Raw genomic sequence first — 19,970 nt, forward strand, 5'->3', positions numbered from 1 at the left:
CAAAAAAGAAATTGAAAAAACTCAGATGACTCTGAAAACTGCCAATTTCAGATGATGGCTCAGCATTCATAGCCCCTAATATTTCTGTTTTCTTATTTGTAAAAGAGAAACTGGGTGCATCATACCAATTAATTCATGCAGTGCAGTGGTGTACCAACAGCAGAGTATATTCATGTGTTTTGGTTTCATTTCTCTCATACTGAACAGCATCTTTCAGTATCTTCCTGGTTGTCTGCTCTCTGTGTCATAACTCTTTCACTTCATGCCCTATGAGTTACAACTCTGTAGTTCCTGGGCATTCCACTATCTGGCATGGTTCTTGTGAGGTAATTACATATTTAGAGAGAAATAACTGAGGTACCAAAGACTGACTGGCTCTCCTAAGCTCACACAGTAAGCAGTGGAAAGTGTGTACCCATTCTAAAGGCCATCTTACCTATCAAGCCACCTTTAATTTACACAGTTGCATCCTTTGTTTTCATCTGACCCTATCTTACCTCTTCCTTCTCCATTCTACCTTCTAAGCCTTGGAAAAGCTTTTCACTTAACCACATGGGAAATGCCTTTTCCCTCTCTCAAATTTCTTCAGTTCTCATCTCATTGCCAAAAGCATGCCCATAACTCCGAGCTCCTATCAGGCCAGTAATGATTCTTTATTTTTTCCCAGATTCAGGAAAGACTTCCTGCAAGAACAACACTGAAAATAAAGTAACTGTTAAAGACACTTCTCCACCCTAGGTCCCACAGAGGAGTCTCAGACATCCTATTCCTAGAAGAATAATTTAATAGAGTAGTACAGGAATAGGAGCAGCTGGAGCTAGGTGCCCTCATGGAGGGACTAAGAACAAAGGAATTCTTAGGTTTTATAACCTTACACTCTATACACCTGACCACCACATGCTATTCATGCACCTTGCATGCACCTTTTGGTCCAATGGTGAATTTTGGTCCGGGGTCTCTTCATCCAGTATTGGGTTCTTTCATTTTCTCAAGGTGGGCAGTAAATTTATTCTTAGCTCTGTGGCTCTGTGGTTGTCGCTTCTTGTTAAAGGATGCAATTTCCAATTTCCACTGGTCTCAAGGCCTTAATTTTCATAACAAAGCACAGGTTGTAACTTCAGTTGGGCTTTAGGAGGGAGTTAGCCTAAGGCTCTATTAACTTCAGCTTCCCATGCTAAGTGACTACTCATGCTAAATAAAATCACTCAGTCAAGAAATACTCAGTCAAAGAATTCAGCTAACTAATCTTAATTCACAACATAACTGCAGAGAGACACCTTTTTGAAATGTGTCTTTGGTGGCAACATTAAAATGGGAACTTTCGATCAGCTGCAATGCTTTTCTTCACAGATCAGTTTGGTTTCATGTCAGTAATAATGGAAGTGATGTTATTTTCTGTTTTCCAATAACACCTTTATAGCATTATGCTATTTTTCATTTTCAGATAATATTTGCAATGATAACACATAAATCAAGCCAAAGCAGGGAGACAACTTGATTGAAAGATGATTTCCGATGCAGTGAATTAGTGACCTTTCTTAAAAAGTTCAGAACCTGTGCTGGAGAATCATTCATTCTTTTTATCAGGTGATAAAAAGTAGTTTCAACTTTGATTTGTTGCTGGCATCTCTGCTCCTTTCATTCAATTTTTGCATAATACATGAACTAACTATATTAGTTGATAAGAACTGTTAGAGGTGCAAAATCAAACCCATACTTTGACAATTTCAGGATCTGGATATGAGAAAACTAATTTTGAGATATCTGAATCTTGTTGACTTTCCTCTGCACCCTGGTTTATTGGTCACTAGCAGTAAAAGAGATTAAAAAAATTAGGAGTTTCCACAGCAAATGGAACCACTCTTCCATGTCATTAGGGCAGAAGCATGTAAACTCTACAGTTTCTCCTTCTCCAAGAACTTATTGAAACCCATACAGATACACCCCTTGCAGGAGTTTGATCTTAAAGGAAGAAGGCAAAACAGGAAATACCAAGGTATAAGAGCTACCAAGGGCAGCCTTAGAAGAACCATAGAAAAATTCTATTGTTCCCTTCTCCTTCCTTTACCCTCTCTACTTATTTTATCATACACAAGTATGCTGGTCCTCTCTTTCTTTAGTAAAACATAAGTCACTAGTTCTGTACCTCAGGGATGGATGCCATGGGTAATATTCTTCAAGACCTTCACTAATGAGCTGGATGACTGTACAGAGTGCATACTCAGCAAGTCTGTAGATGGCAACAAAACTGGGAGGGGTGTTTAATATACTGAATGGTAATGCTGTTATTTAGGGAGACCTGGAAAGTCTGAGGAAATGGGTAGATAGGAATGAAGTTCAAAAAAAGCAAGTGCGAAAGAATTCCTGCACCTGTGGAGGGATAACTTATGGTCTGGTGGAGACTGAATGTAATCTAGGTGGAAAGCAGTTTTTCAAAGGACCTGAGGTTCCTGGTAGACAAGGTGTTGAACATGAACCAGCAATGTGCTAAAGAAACTAATGTTCTCATAGAAGTGAGGGGGAACGTCAACAGCATCCTCAGCTGCATTAGGATAACTTGCCAGTAGGTCAATGAAAGTGATTCTTTCTCTCTACTTAGGCCTGGTGACACACCTGTGGGGAATTCTGGGCTCCCCAGTACAAAGGAAGCTTACCAGAGTGAGTTTGGTGAAGAGCAATGAGGATGATGACAGGTTTGGTGCATATATCCTATATAGAAAGCCTGGGTCAACTGGGATTATTTAGAGAACAGTTTTAGAGTGGGGATCTTCCTATCTGTATAAAAATCTGATGGACAGGAGAAAAGAAGATGGAGCCAAACTCATAAGTGGTCCAGTGACAGGATGAGAGACAATGGGTACAAACTGAAATAAAGGAAATTCCTGATAAACATAAGGAAAGATCTTCTTATGGTGAAATTGGCTGAACACTGGCAAAACTGCCCCTGACAAGATGTCAGAACATGGCCTACCTCTGCACAGGCCTTGAATGGTTTTAAACATTTCAGGATTTTCAAATAAATGTGAGGCTTCTCCTTACTAGATGATCTTAAGGTCCTTTCCAACCCTAACTATTCTATGATTCTATGATTCATTGATGTCAATGTGTCATCCTTCTGTGTCTAATCATCCCATCTAAATTAGAATACTTTATACTGGCTTGACTGCATTTTGGCATATATGCATTGGTGCAATTAATTTATTAATTTTCTGTATCTTTAGTTTGCAGGCTTTAAACAGATGATATATTTTCTAACAATATGCCGTATACCTCATCTAGCTCCCTTTCCCACAAAAGTGTGGACCAGATGATCTTTTGAGGTCCCTTCCAGTCTGGGCTGTTCAATTCTATGATACCACTTCCTCATCCAGCTTTCTAAAGCAGAAGCTGCTCCAGCAAACATTCTTTCCATTTCAACCCCCAAAACAGTATTTTTGAAGTGAAAATGAGAAACTAGGAACTTGAAATAGCAACGTTCACTGCTGCCAAAAGATTGTAATGAATGCAGCTTTCCATCTGAAACCAGTTTTAATTAACACAGTTGAAGCCATGGTTTTGAGATGTCTGAAATTCTTGAATGACCAATGCAATAAGTGTAAATACACACAGAACACCAAATTTAGTCCCTAATCTTCATAAGTCTTTATGCAACAAAAGGTATTATTTATGGGCTATTTAATTTGTTATGTAAGGATTTGCAATGTTATTATCATGGAGTATAGTGTAGCTCACAACACACATTCCTTAACTTTTCAACTACTTTGTGTGTAAAATAATACATTTTCCCAGTCAAGAAGTCAACAAATAATTCCTGTAAGTTTCATTAAAAGTACCTTAATAAAAATTATGGCAAACTTTCTTTGGAAAAGTAATTGTTCATACTAAATTTTGGGGGATCTAATTATCACTAGCAGTGAGAAGTTTACCTGGAGCAAGTTTATTCCTAGGCATGGATTGTATTTATATGCGGTGACACAAAATTCAAACTTAGGTATCTAAAGTTAGAATTCCTAATCCATGCAGTAAGGAAAAAAAGAAGAGTGTGATGATTTTAAACTGTACTTGTTCTAAGCAGTGAGCAGAACACATAAGTAAAAATACAGGTAGGGAGGTGGAGAGAAGAGGAATAGAAACCACAAGAAATTAAAATGTTGCTATGTCTGGGAAATCAGCATTATAGAACTGATGTATGCTGGTTAGGTAAAAGAAGCAGCTACTCAGCATGGAACTCAGAAAAACACTGAGTTGAACCATTATGTTGCATTGAAGTTAATTAAAACAGCTAGGTAAAAATAAAATAAAACCAGCCCCAAGACACAGTGAGTGATTGTGACTCAATCAGACAAAGAGCTCGCTAGATTACTCAGTATCCAGAGATAATGAGAATAGGTGCAGTAGCCTAGTCATATGAAATAAAACAGCAGTAATACCAATGCTGTAATCTTACCTGAGTTTAGACAGCTGAAAACTGAAGAACAGAAATGTTGCAGAACAGAGCTCCTGTGGCTTTTTGATAAACATTTACAAGAAATGTAACTGCGTTGGTAGCCCAGACCTATGTTAAAGGGCAGAATGAAGAGACATTCCTAGGTAATGAAACACAATTGTCTATGACACCATAATGACACGTTTTTCACTCAAGATAACTAGTCCTTTCCTAAGTTTTCCTAGGCAGAGCCTAAGAATTGATATGGACAAAGGAACATGAAAAGAAAATATCTGCAAATAACTTTCCTATTTTGAAGGCTAAAAGAGATCAACAGTATGGACACAGTTATTCCGTGCCAGTTAGCCCCAATGCTAGAGATGTTTAGTATGTGGACACAACCTGTCTGATTTACAATAGGAGAGCCTGCAGCCCAAATCCCAGGTGTAATTTGTTCATCGGTTTAGTGGGACTTGGACCTCATAATTGTTAGGCTGCAGTGATCCAGAAAAAAATTCTAAAGAACTATTTTCTTTGATTATTTACAAGGGTTGTAAGTTATTTTTTGCTAAGATTAATGTATAATGCACCTTTACTGTGCGCTGGAAAAAAAAGACTGTGGTTAGTTCAGTGGACTAGGTATTTCAAAACAGCAATGTTGTTGCAAAAAACATGGTGATTAAAGATATTTTACATGGGACAGAGAGCTTGGCCCCTAAAGCGCCCCCTGAGAAACAGAACATTTTGCCTCATAAAGACACCTGACAAGTATAGAAGTGGAGGCTACATTGAACAATAACTGTCAGCGAAATGTTTTGTCTGAGAAGCTGCTAGGTAACCCATCCTGAGCAGAGCAGTGGGACAGGCATAAATGGTAAAAGGCATGGTACACGGCCAGTTGCTAACTTAAGTAAGGACTTCACAGCTAAAATCAGAACTGTCTTTTCTTTGAAACAAATCTCACATTTGCACAGTGATGGCATTCAAATAATGAATCCAGGAGAATCCATGCCATTTTATAAAATAAAATAAACTTTTTACACAGATAGTTTAATCCATCACTGACTGTAGGCACCTCAGGAAAGTCTGTAACAGCTACATAGCACAGTACTGCATAAACAGTTCTAGCTAAACAGCAGACAAAAGTAATCTCTTTCTTAAACTGAAATTAAAGGGCAAGACTTATGAATGGAAAATTAAATTTCCCCAGTTTCATTTTGGTAGTGGGTCTAGTCTAAATAATCCTTGGTCAGAGTAAAACAGGAATCTGTCTTCCTGATACCATTTATTTCATGTATTAAGTATATTTTTCTGGAAAATGATACTTTAGATTTTATCAAAAGAGTGTAGATGAGACTCTTAGTGACATAGTTTAATGGTGGACTTAGCAGTCCTGGGGCAAAGGTTGGACTTGATAATCTTAGAGGTCTTTTCCTACCCAGCTGAGTCTATGATTCTGTAACTAGGGCATCAAGTAAAAATCTAGTAAGGGTTTTTCACCTACATAAATATGAATTAACTAGATATTCTGTACTCTTGACAAATTCTGAATCTGCTGGTTCTACATTTACTTATTTGCATTAGATTGGTAATTGTAAATACACTATTACAACAATCCAATGATAGCAAAATATTATGCATCATTTGGGAAAATATTTCACATTTTTTGCAGCAACTGACTTGATAAAGTATCTCATATGCAGTCTCAGTATTTTATTGTAAGGTTATTAGCATGCTTGTTTACCAGGATATAGGATCTGAATATCTTCAACAGGAGAAAATATGTTCTAGGAAGGAAGGTACTTTCTCTTCCTCTAAAGCAGCCTAATTTGATGTGGCACAAGGTTTCATGTGAGATATATGTAATTCTATTCATGTAGGATATATCATTTTCCCCAAAGTTTCCTCTGGGTGCTACCTCATTGAATAGCTCTTTGTGGGCCCACTAGAGCTAACTCTGTCATGCAGAGGCTCAGGGAACATTAGTTAGATCTTCCAGATGTCAGGCATTCAGCAAATTTTCTCCTTCTCTCTGAACACATATCAAAACAGCAATATTGTTCATATCTGGAAAAGATGGTAATAGAGTTTACAAAAAATTACTAGCCAAATTGGATATAAGCAAAGGAGTGAGATGAAGGGATCTGGGACTATCACTGTGGCCCAGAAGCTCTCAGATATGCAGCCACTCCTAGAAGGCTGAGAAGGCCAAGTCCAAACACATTGCTAAAGCAAGGAGATCTACTGCCCCTGAGAAAACCGTTGTTCTTCAGGGCTGCAAACACAACCAGGAAAAAAAAGTCATCTTGCTCTGTGTACTAGTAGGTCTCAAAAAAATCCAGTGCTGCCACTTTGGTAGTATAATATTTAAATATCAGGGATTTGATTGAATTTTCCATGACAATAGCATCAAACACTTCTGAAAATTGTCCTCTGATGTCATGCAGCTGTTTGAAATACTTAAATTTGCATTCAGATCAGCAAAGCAACCTCATCCAAATTGCCCTGAAAACATCAGTATTTCTATATGAAAAGTACACTAGACTAGATGAGAATTTATCAGTTTTCTTCATGAATCTACCCTTTCGGTCTTCCTTCTTTAGCACAAAATTATATTCCACATATGCTAATCTATTTAAGCAGTTCCTCCTAGCTGCTAGATTGCCTCTCTTACCCTGTGGTATACTATATTACTTAAGGCAAGTTTTAAAAATTTTGAAGATAGTTCATTTACAACCAGACAACCATTTCTGTTCATTCTAGGATTTGATATAGCCACTCTGTGCTGCAAGCACTACTATATCTCAAATAACATGCTTAGCCATACCTGGGAGCTCTGAAATGGCTGCTCTAAACTTAATAGACATGTTAATATTCTTCAGTTTCCTCCTTCTCTCTCTTTTTCAAACTCAAAATTCACAGTATATTCTGCAGGGAAAAAAAGGCCCCAAAGGTGCATATCCCACAAATTCTGTGTAAAATATAATTTTATCCAACCTTCTAACAACAATAGAAGATTCATTTTACTTTTCCTAGTAGGAATGCAAGTAGAATTGTTAGCCCTCAGAATCATAAAGTCATAGAATGGTTTGGGTTGGAAAGGACTTTAAATATCATCTAGTTCCAACCCCCTACCATGGGCAGGGACAGCTCACACTAGACCAGGTTGCTCCAAGCCCCATCCAACCTGACGGTAAACACTCCCAGGGATGCAGCATTCACAGCTTCCTTGGACAACCTGTGACAATGACTTACCACCGTCGCAGTAAAGAATTTCTTCCATATATTTGACCTAAATTTCTCCTGTTTTATTTTGAGCAATCTTGGAGCAACATACTGTATCAAAGTGAAAATTCAACTTGCCCCATAAACAAATTTTCTCCTCTTAGAAACACTTCGATTCATAATTCTATCAATCAAAATAAACATTAATACTCAAATTAAATACTCAAATACAAGCCCTATGATTGACAAGAGGGAAGGTAAGAGAAAGCATCCCATATAACAAAAAAAAAAGAGATAATGTAATAATGACAGTCACTGTTTTGTTGGTCCACTATCTATCACTATAATCCATCATCAATATCTGAATACTTTTGCCAGACTGATTTTGAATTTCTATTCTGTGTCTTTTAATGCAGCCTACTTCGTTATAATCCCTTTGACACCACAGAAGTAAGAGATGATCTTTTTAGCTGCCAGAAATAAAAGATATTTCAGCAGAAGAAAGCCTCTTTAAACAATGTATTTCTTCAGGGAAATTCATCGAGGACAAGAGCAGTAGCAAAGTAATTGTTCAGGAGTTAAGACATGAAATATAGAGAGTAAAGTACAGCTTTGCTGAAATCCATATGGAAGACTGAAATGCCACACTGTGTGACAGATTTCTAATAAGGCACCAGGACAACCCTGAATGGGAAAGCTGTCAGTTCGATCACAAATTCAGGCTAAATTTCTGAAGCTCCTTGAATGTTGCTGAAGATTGGAAATTGAAAATTAATCTAAACATTATCATTTGAATGATGAAATTTTGAGCCTTTGCTACAAACATAATAAAGCTTATTAAAAGTATCTCTAGTATGTACGCACCTATAGGGGATCACCTACAGTTTGCATTTTGGAGTTTAACCGTTTCTGCAGCAGATGCTACTACTTTTCCTCAATAAAATAAAAAATGTTCAAGAGTGATGGTTTAGTCTTGATCAGCACTTTCTAAGCATTAAATCTATCTGGAGCTGAATCATGGTTTTGAGGGGTTATGTTGTTTACACGGTATCCTGAAATACCTTTAAGCTATAAATTGCAATGTGGACAAACCATCATTTCCAGCTAATGAAAACTAGTTTTATGAGTCAGACATGATACCAATTAATTACAGTCTAAAATTGATGTTGGATCTTTGTTTCAAGGTTTCATACTTCTATGTTTGCAATTGCAACATCTAGCAGTTATTACTGATAAAGCAGAGCTTCCTATTTTTATAAGTGAAATCCAAGAATCACCTGATTCCATATCTGAAATTAAAATAAACAGTGGGGTATTTGAACTATAGAACATGTTAGAAGACTGAGATATTAAGAAAATGGGCTGGTTTACAAGATAGGTGGTATAAACATTTGAAAAATTCTTTTCTCCATAAGAATTATCTGAAGAATGCTGATCCTTGGTTGTTGCCATTTACATGGTAAGTATGGTGTTCTTTGTTGGCAGAAACAATCCATCACTCTGTGAAAGAGAGACACTACATTTCAGCAAAGAAAATAGCCCACATTATTACCTGCAACTGTCATGCTACCTGGTAGAATGAGATGTCATGTCCCAGTAGCAGTATGTTAATGACACCTGACCTGAAACAGAATTTTCATTTTCCAGAGCTGATGGCTATACTTGGATAATGGACAAGATTAGGGTCCCATGGGGAACTTGGTGAGGTACAGCCCCTACAAATATCTGTTATCTCTTCATATTCTCTTTTAAGAGAAAAACAGGTTGTTCAAAATCAAGCTATAGAACACTAGACCTACTATGTCCTAAGATGAAGCATGAACCCTAAAACAATCAGTATTTCTTCAGACATCCAAGCCAACAAACATTATTTTGGATCTAGTTGCTGATCAACTTCTGCATATCAGAAAGTGAGAATATTATGCCTAAATTACAAGCAATCTTTACTACCTGTAATGCATTATAATACTCTACACAATTTAATTTTTATTCTTAGTTTTGCTAAAGATTACGAAACACCAGTTAGAATAAGGCTAAAAAGGCAATTCTAAGAAGTAGCTTAGACTCTATGTCTTTAGAAACAAGACAGATATTTATGGTTTGGAAGGCATTAGTTAGCATTATATAAGGCTGTAAAATCTCTCTTTCCCACCTTGAAGGGTCTGAAAAAGAGACTAATTTTCAAGTGAGTCAAATTTAACAATGCACAACAAACATACTTTGTGAAAAGCTAGCTAAATAAAGCTTAACAGGCATATTAATTTCTGCAAATTGATTTGGCATCTAGAGTCTGATTTTTCTATTTTGTCTTCCCTACACCTTCTTGAAGCAATTTTAGGAGAAATAACCAGAGAAGCAGTATTGACAACATATTGGAAAAATGTTGGTTACAGATGGTATAAAGAACACTACGTCATCGAAAATCCATGAAGACTCAAAGCAACAGACAAAAAGAATTGGATACAAAAATAGTTCATGAATTCTAAAAGCATTCAAGCTTAGTAGCTTTATTTCCAGAGTTAACCAAATAATACACTTGAAATTTAAAGGTAGAGATTGCTAACAGGTCATGTTCTTAGCAATGCTGACCCAATGTTGAGTATTTTTTGCTCCAACCTATATCAGAGTCAACAGCTTTAATAGGGTGGTATTATATCCCCTATTTTTAATACCATTCTGAGCTTGACATCATCAAATTTCTATGTGTTTTTTTGGACAAAAGTGAAATATTTTATTCCTCAAAAGTCATAGAATGAGACATTAAAGTGGCTGTTTGGTTTTGGGTTGTGTTTTTTGTTTTTTTTTTTTTTCCCATAGTAAACACAAGTTTTACTGTTACACAAAATCTAACCTACAAGTGCCCAGACCAACCATCTCCCAGTAAAAGAGTGGTCTCTTCACAAACATACTTGTCCTGGGTTAAGCAGTAGCAGTAATTTTTCTCCTTAGTAGCTGGTGCAGTGCTGTGGTTTTGACTTTTGGCCTGGGAACAGTACTGATAACGCTGATGTTTTTAGTTGTTGTTCAGTCATGTTTAGTCTGACCAAGGACTTTCTGCGTCTCATGCTCTGCCAGGGAGGAGGGAGAGCCAGGAGGAAGCAGAGACTGGACACCTGACCCAAACTAGCCAAAGAGGTATTCCATACCACAGCATGTCATGCCCAGGATGTAAAACTGGGAGCAGTTAGCCGGAAAGGTTATATCACTGTTTGGTCTGGCTCAGTATCAGTCGGCAGGTGGTGAGCAGTTGTATTCTCTTCCCTTGTTATTTCCCTTATCATTATTATTATTGGTGGTAGCAGCAGTGGTCTGTGTTATACCTTAGCTGTTGGGCTGTTCTTATCTCACCCTGTGGGAGTTACATTCTTTCAGTTCTCTTCCCCATCCCTCTGGGAGGAGGAAAGGAGGAAGGGGGGGAGTGAGTGAGCGGGCAGCATGGCAGCTGGGCTTAAACCACAACAATATTCATTATCAAAATTAATTTTCTGTGTATGCTATGGTTTCCATAAAGGTGTTTAGATGATGATACAAACATGAAATGGATGAAGACTGTGGGAATCTGTGTGTAGGTGTGCAGTAGTCAGGCTGCTGAAAGTTGAACGTGACTGATGTGCAGATAGCAGGCCATGTGTGGAGAATGGTAAACATTGTGGGAGAAAAGATTAGTGCACACATGAAAGGAAACTTGCTATATATTACCTGAATTTGCAGTACACCCCTTCTCTCAAGGTTATCTCACCTCTCCTATCCCCATAGTTGATTACATTTGACAGAGTGATGAGTACTGCAGCCAGATGAGACGTATTGATTTGCTGAACAATCCCAGTGGATTTAGAAAGACAGAATAATCCCTCAGCCAAGATACGATTTAGGTCTTCAAGATACAGGCTGAGCATTTTTATTTTTTCTTTAAAAATGCAGGTTCAGAGCAGCTGAGGTTATTTGTAGACTGAGGCCAAATTCAGCAAATAGCTTTAGCCAGATCTTCCATTTTAAAGGGATGATTTTTTGTTTGTCCAAAGTTCCTGCTGCACCAATGTAAACAATTTGCAGGATTAATCCTTTCTTCTGCTCCTAATGAGCCACTCCAGTCAACAACAGAGTGACTTTCTCCAAGGCCCTTGAAGAGACATACACAGGGAAAACTACAGAGCAAACACAAGGCAATCACACTCCATAGTAGTTTGAGAGAAAGCTATTGTCTTTTACTTAAGAGTAATGCTTTATTTTGCATTGAATAGTTTTCTGGCTTCTAACTTTGGTTATTTTGTATCTATATTTGAGGAGATGTGAGTATTTGTGACAATAGGGATTTAAAACATGACACTGAAAGAAGGTGAAACTGTAAGAAGGTGGTACTAATGGGTGTTAAACTTTCCAAAGCTTCTATTTAATCTTTCAAGTACTTTTAGTGTTTTCATATGTATTATTTGAGATCAGTTGAAGATGCACTCTTTCTTCATAGGCACTTAGACAATACTTGGAAGTTACACAACAGTGTTTCTGTGGCAATCCCTGTTATTCATTCAAGTTGAGCTGGAATGTATTGGAGGAGTTCTTATTTTGCTGGGTGCAATAGGAATTGTGTCACGTCCACATGAAACTACCAACAAATTAAGATATACAGCCAATGACCATCTGAACAACAATATCAGTATTTTACCTTTTGGAGTACCAACTTTTAGAAATGAGTGCTTCACTGCATTCATTCTCTCATCCTTCTTAGACCTGCTCCCCTCACACTGAATGAGTTTTAAAATACCCAGTTCACACCCCGTAAAAGGGCAAGACCAAGGACACCAGCCGTATTACTGCAGAAATTCCAAGTTGATCCTTGACCATACTTTCTTTTCCTGTGGCTGCTGAGGGTATTGTTAGCAATTATTTTTCCTGAGAGAAAGGAGAGGTAGAGGAAAAGGAAAAAAGAAGAAAAAGAATGAGTGGTGAGATAGCAGCATCCTGCAAGACATACTTAGAATCAATCATATTACTGTTTTCTCAGCCAGGTTAGAGATCATAAATTCTGTATCTTTCTCCAAGCTCAGTGGCTGCACCAGCCATTCATTCTGAAATGCTTCATATATCCTGTACAGGAATTCACAATAGGATTATGGATTCCAGAGGAAACTCTCCTCAAGGAGGGGCACAGGGAGAATGGAGACTCCTTTGGTACAGCACTGCATAATGTGCAAAAGGAAAAGTAAGCCGAGAAGATAGAGAAATGGGAAAGGATGTAGAAAATAAGAGTTTATTTCTAGATCATGATGGGAATTTTCTTCAATTAGGAATTTCTCTGCCCTGTATTACTTTCATTTGAAACTGGGACTGGAATTTTGTTGGACCAGTTTGGAATTGACCATTAACACCTAGAAAAAACACTTTTACACCTGGACGACACAAAGGAAAAAAAGGTACACACACTAGGCTGGGCCATATATTGTCTCTCTAACCTCCCAGCTGTAAGTATGGCAGTGACAAAAGCCAAATCTGCAAATGAAACCATTTTTCCTCTCCTTTCATGTCACAGGATTGAAAAAAAAAAAAAAAGCCATTTCTCATGAGAAATGCAATGTTCTTCCTCCCTTTGCCATACATGTCTTGGAGGTCCTGACACATAATTACTTACCATTTGTATTTGGCTTGAGCCCACCAGTCTGCTCCTAATGTATAATGGAGCCTCAGGGGAAGAATTTGCTAGCCAAAAGATCTTATCTTGCAAAAACCAGCTATAGAGTTGTGCGATGGCCTTGCTGATCTGAAAAAAAAAAAATAGAATAAAGAGCAGCCAAACATTTTCCATGCAACCAGTGATTAAAGCAAATGGGAGCACAAGCAGGGATGCAATTACAAGGTCCTATGGCTACATGAGAACCATTCTACTACTGAAGCCACCATGAGTCGTAAGTTAGAAACTTTTGCTTTATGTTTGTATCTTGTGGCTATTAGAAGCAATGAGTACTGTTCATTATCAGCCTAGGGGCACTTAAAGAAGCAAGGTCTATTGTCTTTTTCTCTGAGGAAAGGGAGGTGCTGCAGCTGAGTTTCCCCTAGGTTGATGGGAAGATCTGCCTCCTTGAACATCCAGGTCTGGGACATTGTTCAATGTTCAAAATTCAGTGGGTCAATAAACCCAAATCTCCTGATAGCTCATGAGGACCAACTGTAAGAGGAAGCTCCTGAGTATGCCCACTATTTGCTGGGATGCACGTAGAAATTCAGCTGCACCAGTGCAATAACTTAACACAATGAATTATCATTCCCTTTTCCCAACACCTTTTTTTCAAGTCAAGGCACAGAGGTGTGGCTAACCATTGGTCACCTCTCCACCTCAGGCTGGCAAGCTAATGATGCAGACAATTTGAAGTAGAATGTTTCAAAATCCAGTGCTAATTTTAAAGAATGGTCTCTTCTCTGCAGTGCAATACTACAGAAATAATTGGCTATTGCACCATGATGTACGCATTTGTGTTGGGTTCTACACAGGCACAATTCTTAGAAAAATGTTTAAATACTTTAAATGGTGATATCACTAAAACTCCACAAGTGTGTATGGTTTTATTATTAAATATGTAGGTACATGTGGGTGATTTTATAACAATAATTGCATGCCTTTATAGTTGCAATGGCTTGTATACATTCACAAATGTGATGCTTAAAATTTTGTATCTCAAATATCAGAGAAAATAGAATACTTAGTTTTTCGCATTTGTATGATCATTTTGGGGCAGAGCAATTCTTTACACTCCTTTCTTGGGTCTGGAGCTCTAGAAGTAGTAGCAGCTACCTGAGTGGTGGAGAGTAGCAGGTACTGCATTTTGATTGTAATCAGAGCCTTTTCCCCTCTTAAGAGAATTCAGTGGGTGTTTCAGTTGAAAGATTTTGGCTCTACCCAGTTTTCTATTTATATTCACAAACAATACTGAATCAATCACTTTCAATCTCAAGTGTACAGGACTAACTAGTAATTTCCTGCATTTGTGACATACAATGACCCTCCTTGATGCTGTTAAAGTTTATAACTACACAGTTAAGCACTGGTAAATTGATAGTGAATGACCCTTGGTAAATCATTCTGCAATTGCTTGACTTTGCTCTGCAAGTTTATGCTATCATAGCAACATGGATAGCATATCATTCTGTGCTGGCTTCATTAAAAGAAAATGATCCCATCTTTCAGTTAAAAAAATAGAAAAGCTGTAACTGTTGAAGCAGCATGAACCTAATAAGCTACTTCTAAATCAGGCTCCATCATTTCAATCTGTGGAGTAGCGGAACAGACCTTGCAGAATCCTTCTTAAGTAAGTATTGCTTTTTCTTAACAGCATGTCTGTTTTTTTATTTAAAATTGATAACAGGTAGTAAAGAAGTCTTCAGCATTGAATTAGTGGTGTTGCAAGATGACAACTGAATGTCTGCTTTAAACATGAGTTAACATGCTCTGTTGTTTCATTTGGCTGATACTAGTCTTAAGAAGGAAATATTTAACACATCACGGTACAAGACAGCAAATTATACAGACAAAGCTTCCAAAAGATGCAGTGATAGAAAGCTAATGGAATGATTTATAATTTACTGTCACAATACATTCTTTTAAAATGAGTTATGCATTTTTATTTGCGTAATCCACATCATGGAATATAGATATTTGATCTCATGAGAATTGGAATATGTATTCCAAATATGCTACTGGCCATTAAGTATAAAATTAGCAAAATAATTTCTACTTTTAAGAAAGGAAAAGTCAGATAGTGGCATTAATATTATTAATAAAGCTAATAGGTACATATTAAACCTACCTCAGGTTTGTATTAGATTCCGAAGGAAAATAGTTATTATTGATGACTTTGTAGAATTACCCAAAGTATTCATTAATCATTGCTAAACCCAGCAGAGTACATATGAAATAATTGTTTGCATGAGAAACAACATAAATGCATACCATTTGCTGAGACAAACACATACGGTAGCATGCTTTCTGCAAGAGTATTTAAACAACTTAGGTGAACATGTCTCTTTCATATAATAAAATGGGGCGGGGCTATGGGAGCAGAAGGGAAAAAAAATAGCAGTATTTTGCTTTATGTTTTAATTGCAATTGTTATAGCAGAAAGGAGTTAGGAACAAACAGCTACCTTTACATTTGGTGTGCAAACACATACGCATATGCAAAAATATTTTTTTTTTCTTTCTCATTTAGTCATAGCTGCCTAGCACAAATTTCCATGACATGCAACTCTGCAAACACGCAGGTTTGCAGCATGCAGCAAAACTATATTGTAGCTGCATCTTCGGTACTGATATCCTGGAAACTTTTAACACAAGTATGTCCTAAACCTTCAAATAACATAATTTCTTATGTAGGTAAAAAATATGCTGCAAAAGCTCAAATTGTTAGCTTCCACAGAATACTTTCCTTCTGCCCAAGTTATCCATCTCCCAGCAGCCCATGACAACAGAAGTCAAGAAGTTACCAAAAAATGAGAAGCCAATAAAGGAGAGGTTTAGCCTGACATCCCACAGCCCTTCCCGAAGTCTCAGGGAAGCACAGGATAGTTATAACAAGGCCAGTAAGTAGTAAAACTTACGGTACCATCCCTACAAGACTAAAGGAGACATCAGTGAGTAGTAACACCACTAACAAGCTTTGATCATTTCCACAGCTATTACTATTCAGCAACAAGAGGAAGCAATCATTGGTAACTATTTTTGAGACAGAGTAGGAGAGGGAGGAGGAGGAAGAGGGCTGCATTTGGGAGGCCTCCAAGGAGAAACAGTGACTTCATAATCAAGAAGACAGCATCGCCTAGATGAAAAGTCTCATTTCTTCCTTATCCTTTGTGATTTCCTAATTCTCCAAAAGAATGATCCTAATGAAATCCCAGAAACCTAGTCCAGGTCAATTGTTCTTACAGAAGTCAAGACCCCCAAGGGTTTGACTGACTCTGAAGTATGAATTTCTGTATTATGGTCTTGAACAAATCAGTCCAACACAGAATTTTGTGATTTGGATAAGCTCACTAGACCAGGGGGGAAAAAATGAGAATATCATAACAACATCTTATTCCTTTGTGGTTTATGTATATGACAAAGACTTTCCTCCCAGTCTTAAACTGTCCTCTATGTTTAACATTTAATTAGTAGAATTACATATTCCTACAGATGTAGAAAAGATGACAAGAAAAATGCTGCTGTACTGAAAAATCTCTTCAATACTCCTGGAAGAATCACTGGCATGGACTTTAGGTAGCCTTAATTCAACAGTAAGGTGGTATGACATCAAAAAGGGACACTATATGGCTTCTAAGACAGCAGAGCTTTGCAAACTACCACATCCAGCATCAAAGTAGGAATGGATAAGTAAAAGAAATTAAACTGGTCAAAAAAATATCACAAGTCTTAAAATAAAGCAGAATTCAGTGGATGGGAAATAGTCTCATTCCACCTGGAGAAAGAGGAATTGTATTTTTATTTTTGCGTTTGTGTGCATTTTTTTTTTTATTCCAAGTCTGATTTTGCATGAAAAAATAATTGTATTCTTTCATTCACTTTTTCTCTCTACTGTCTGAAATATTGTTATGATGTGATAATAATAAAAATAATCTTCTAATAATAAAAATCTTCTAATAATAATAAGTATTATTATTAATAATAATAATAACAATATAGAGGCTGGGAAATAGGAAGAGAGAAAAGGCAGTAAAATGATGAAAATGGTATACCTACTTTGGAAAGCCATATGACATCGCCATCCTACCTCAAAGAAGCACAGTTTTAAGAATAGGATCAATGGATTTGACACTCCTTGAAACACACATGTTCAAGGAGCAGTGGAAGAAACTAAGACTGTGCATCTGTATATTCTCAGAAGGACCATTTATTTCACTGTTTTCATGAAGCGACTACAAAATGGACACAGAGTCAAATGCTAGTGTAATGCAGGTGACCTACAGTTCTACCCATCCTACAGCACAGCTTCAAAGAATGTACAGTGTGAGAAGAGCTCATGGAGCAACTGGCTAAAGCAGAAGATGAGCAAGAAAAAGCTGATGTTGGCAGAGGACAGAAAGCATTTTGAGGATTCATTCACAGTCAGGATACGCAGCTGAGGTTGGTCACAAAACGTTAATCTGATAAATAAACCGTTATTCACAGATGCTAATATTTTCAATTAGCTAGAAACTACATCTCTCTTGGATAAGGACAACAATTTTCCAGGCAGCTGGTATCATGAGCTTTTAGTGCTGAGAAGTTCTAACATGGCGAAAATGCTAAACTGCATTTGATCTGAAGCTCAGCCTAACCAGACCACAAATCAGCTCCCTTTGTATATCAGCCTCCATATCATTTTGCATTCCTCTCTTCAAAGATGGTCATTGTCTGAACTGTGGATAAATAAGAGATCACTTAAATCCCTTGAAAAAGTATCACAGTCTGTGGCTTCATTTCTCTGGCTTTACTCAGCAAGTGTAAAATTTATTTTCATAGCAGTCTGAAAAGGAAAAATTCCCTTGGGAATAAGGGGTAACCAAATGTCATTATCTAATGCTACAAGTGCCTGGTATTTTTTTTTTTTTTCAGCTTTAAAAGTATACATAACAACATGTGTCCACATTGTGATATTCAGCAGATGACGCAATAGTCAACAGCTTACAACTGATACTAAATTGTCTGCTTGTTCAATAATAGGAGGTGCTCTGATAGTATGACACTGAAGGCAGTATGAACCTGTGACAAACAGACCGACTCTTTTCTTCTGTCATATGAAAATAATTTAAAAATCAGTATATTAAAACATTTTGTGTTTACAGTTTTCTCTTCCCTTAATTCATATTTGAAGTTATAATTATAGCTTGAATGTTAAATGGGTGGCTGGCTCAAGTTTTAGGATCATAGAATCATAGAATACTTAGGGTTGAAAAGGACCTTAAGATCATCTAATTCCAACCCCCCTGCCAGGGGCAGGGACACCTTACACTAAACAATGTTGCCCAAGGCTCTGTCTTCCCTGGCCTCGAACACCACCAGGGATGGAGTATTCACAGTTTCCCTGGGCAACTGTCATGGGATCAGCCGTAGCAGTAATTTTTCTCCTTCTTGTAGCTGGTGCAGTGCTGTGTTTTGACTTCTGGGCTGGGAACAGTTGCTTGATAGCGAGCATATTTTGAGGTACTGCTCGGCTGTTTTTGTTCAGGGCCTTTTCTGAGCACGTGCTCTGCGGGGGAGGAGGGGAGGCCGGGAGGAAGGAGAGACAGGACACCTGACCCAGGCTAGCCAATGAGGTATTCCATACCATAGCACGTCATGCCCAGGATGCAACTGGGAGAGGGAGCTGGAGGGGTGGAGCGCTGGGGGTGAGTTATGGGTCGGTGGCTGGTGAGGTGTTGTATTCTCTTCACTTGTTATTGGCTTTATAATTTATTATTTGGAGTAGTAGTAGCAGTAGTGATTATGTTATACCTTAGCTATTAAACCGTTCTTGTCTCAATCCGTGGGGGCCACATTCTTTGGGTTCTCCTTCCTAACTCTCCGGGAGTTGGGGGAGCAAAGGGGGGGGGGAGTGAGTGAACGAGCTGTGTGTGGACTTGGTTTAAACCACGACAGCAACCCATTCCAGTGCCTCACCACCCTAACAGTAAAGAACTTCTTCCTTATATCCAATCTAAACTTCCCCTCTTAAGTCTGAATCTGTTACCCACTTCCTTATCACTGCAGTCCCCAATGAAGAGTCCATCCCCAGCAGCCCTATAGCCCCCCTTCAGATACTGGAAGGCTGCTATAAGGTCTCCATGCAGCCTTCTCTTCTCCAGGCTGAACAGCCCCAACTTTCTCAGCCTGTCTTCATATGAGAGGTGCTCCAGTCCCCTGATCATCCTCGTGGCCCTCCTCTGGACCTGTTCCAGCAGTTCCATGCCCTTTTTACACTGAGGACACCAGAACTGCACACAATACTCCAAGTGAGGTCTCACAAGAGCAGAGTAGAGGGACAGGATCACCTCCTTTGACTTGCTGGTTACGCTCCTTTTGGTTCAGCCCAGAATACAGTTGGCTTTCTGGGATGTGAGCTCACACTGAAGCCGGCTCATGTTCATTTCCTCATTGCTCAACACCCCCAAGTCCTTCTCCACAGGGCTGCTCTGAATCTCTTCTCTGCCCAACCTGTAGCTGGGCCTGGGTTGTGCACGATATAAATCCAGCTGTTAAAAACATCTGTCCTCTAATGCTCAGCACTTACAGATTTACCACACCTCTGTCTAGTATACAGCTATAAATTAAACAAATTAGACTTGTGACTGTTGGCAAGAAATATGGTATAGCGAAT

Source organism: Melopsittacus undulatus, chromosome 4 (assembly GCF_012275295.1).
Source record: "Melopsittacus undulatus isolate bMelUnd1 chromosome 4, bMelUnd1.mat.Z, whole genome shotgun sequence".
NCBI classification, from domain to species: domain Eukaryota; kingdom Metazoa; phylum Chordata; class Aves; order Psittaciformes; family Psittaculidae; genus Melopsittacus; species Melopsittacus undulatus.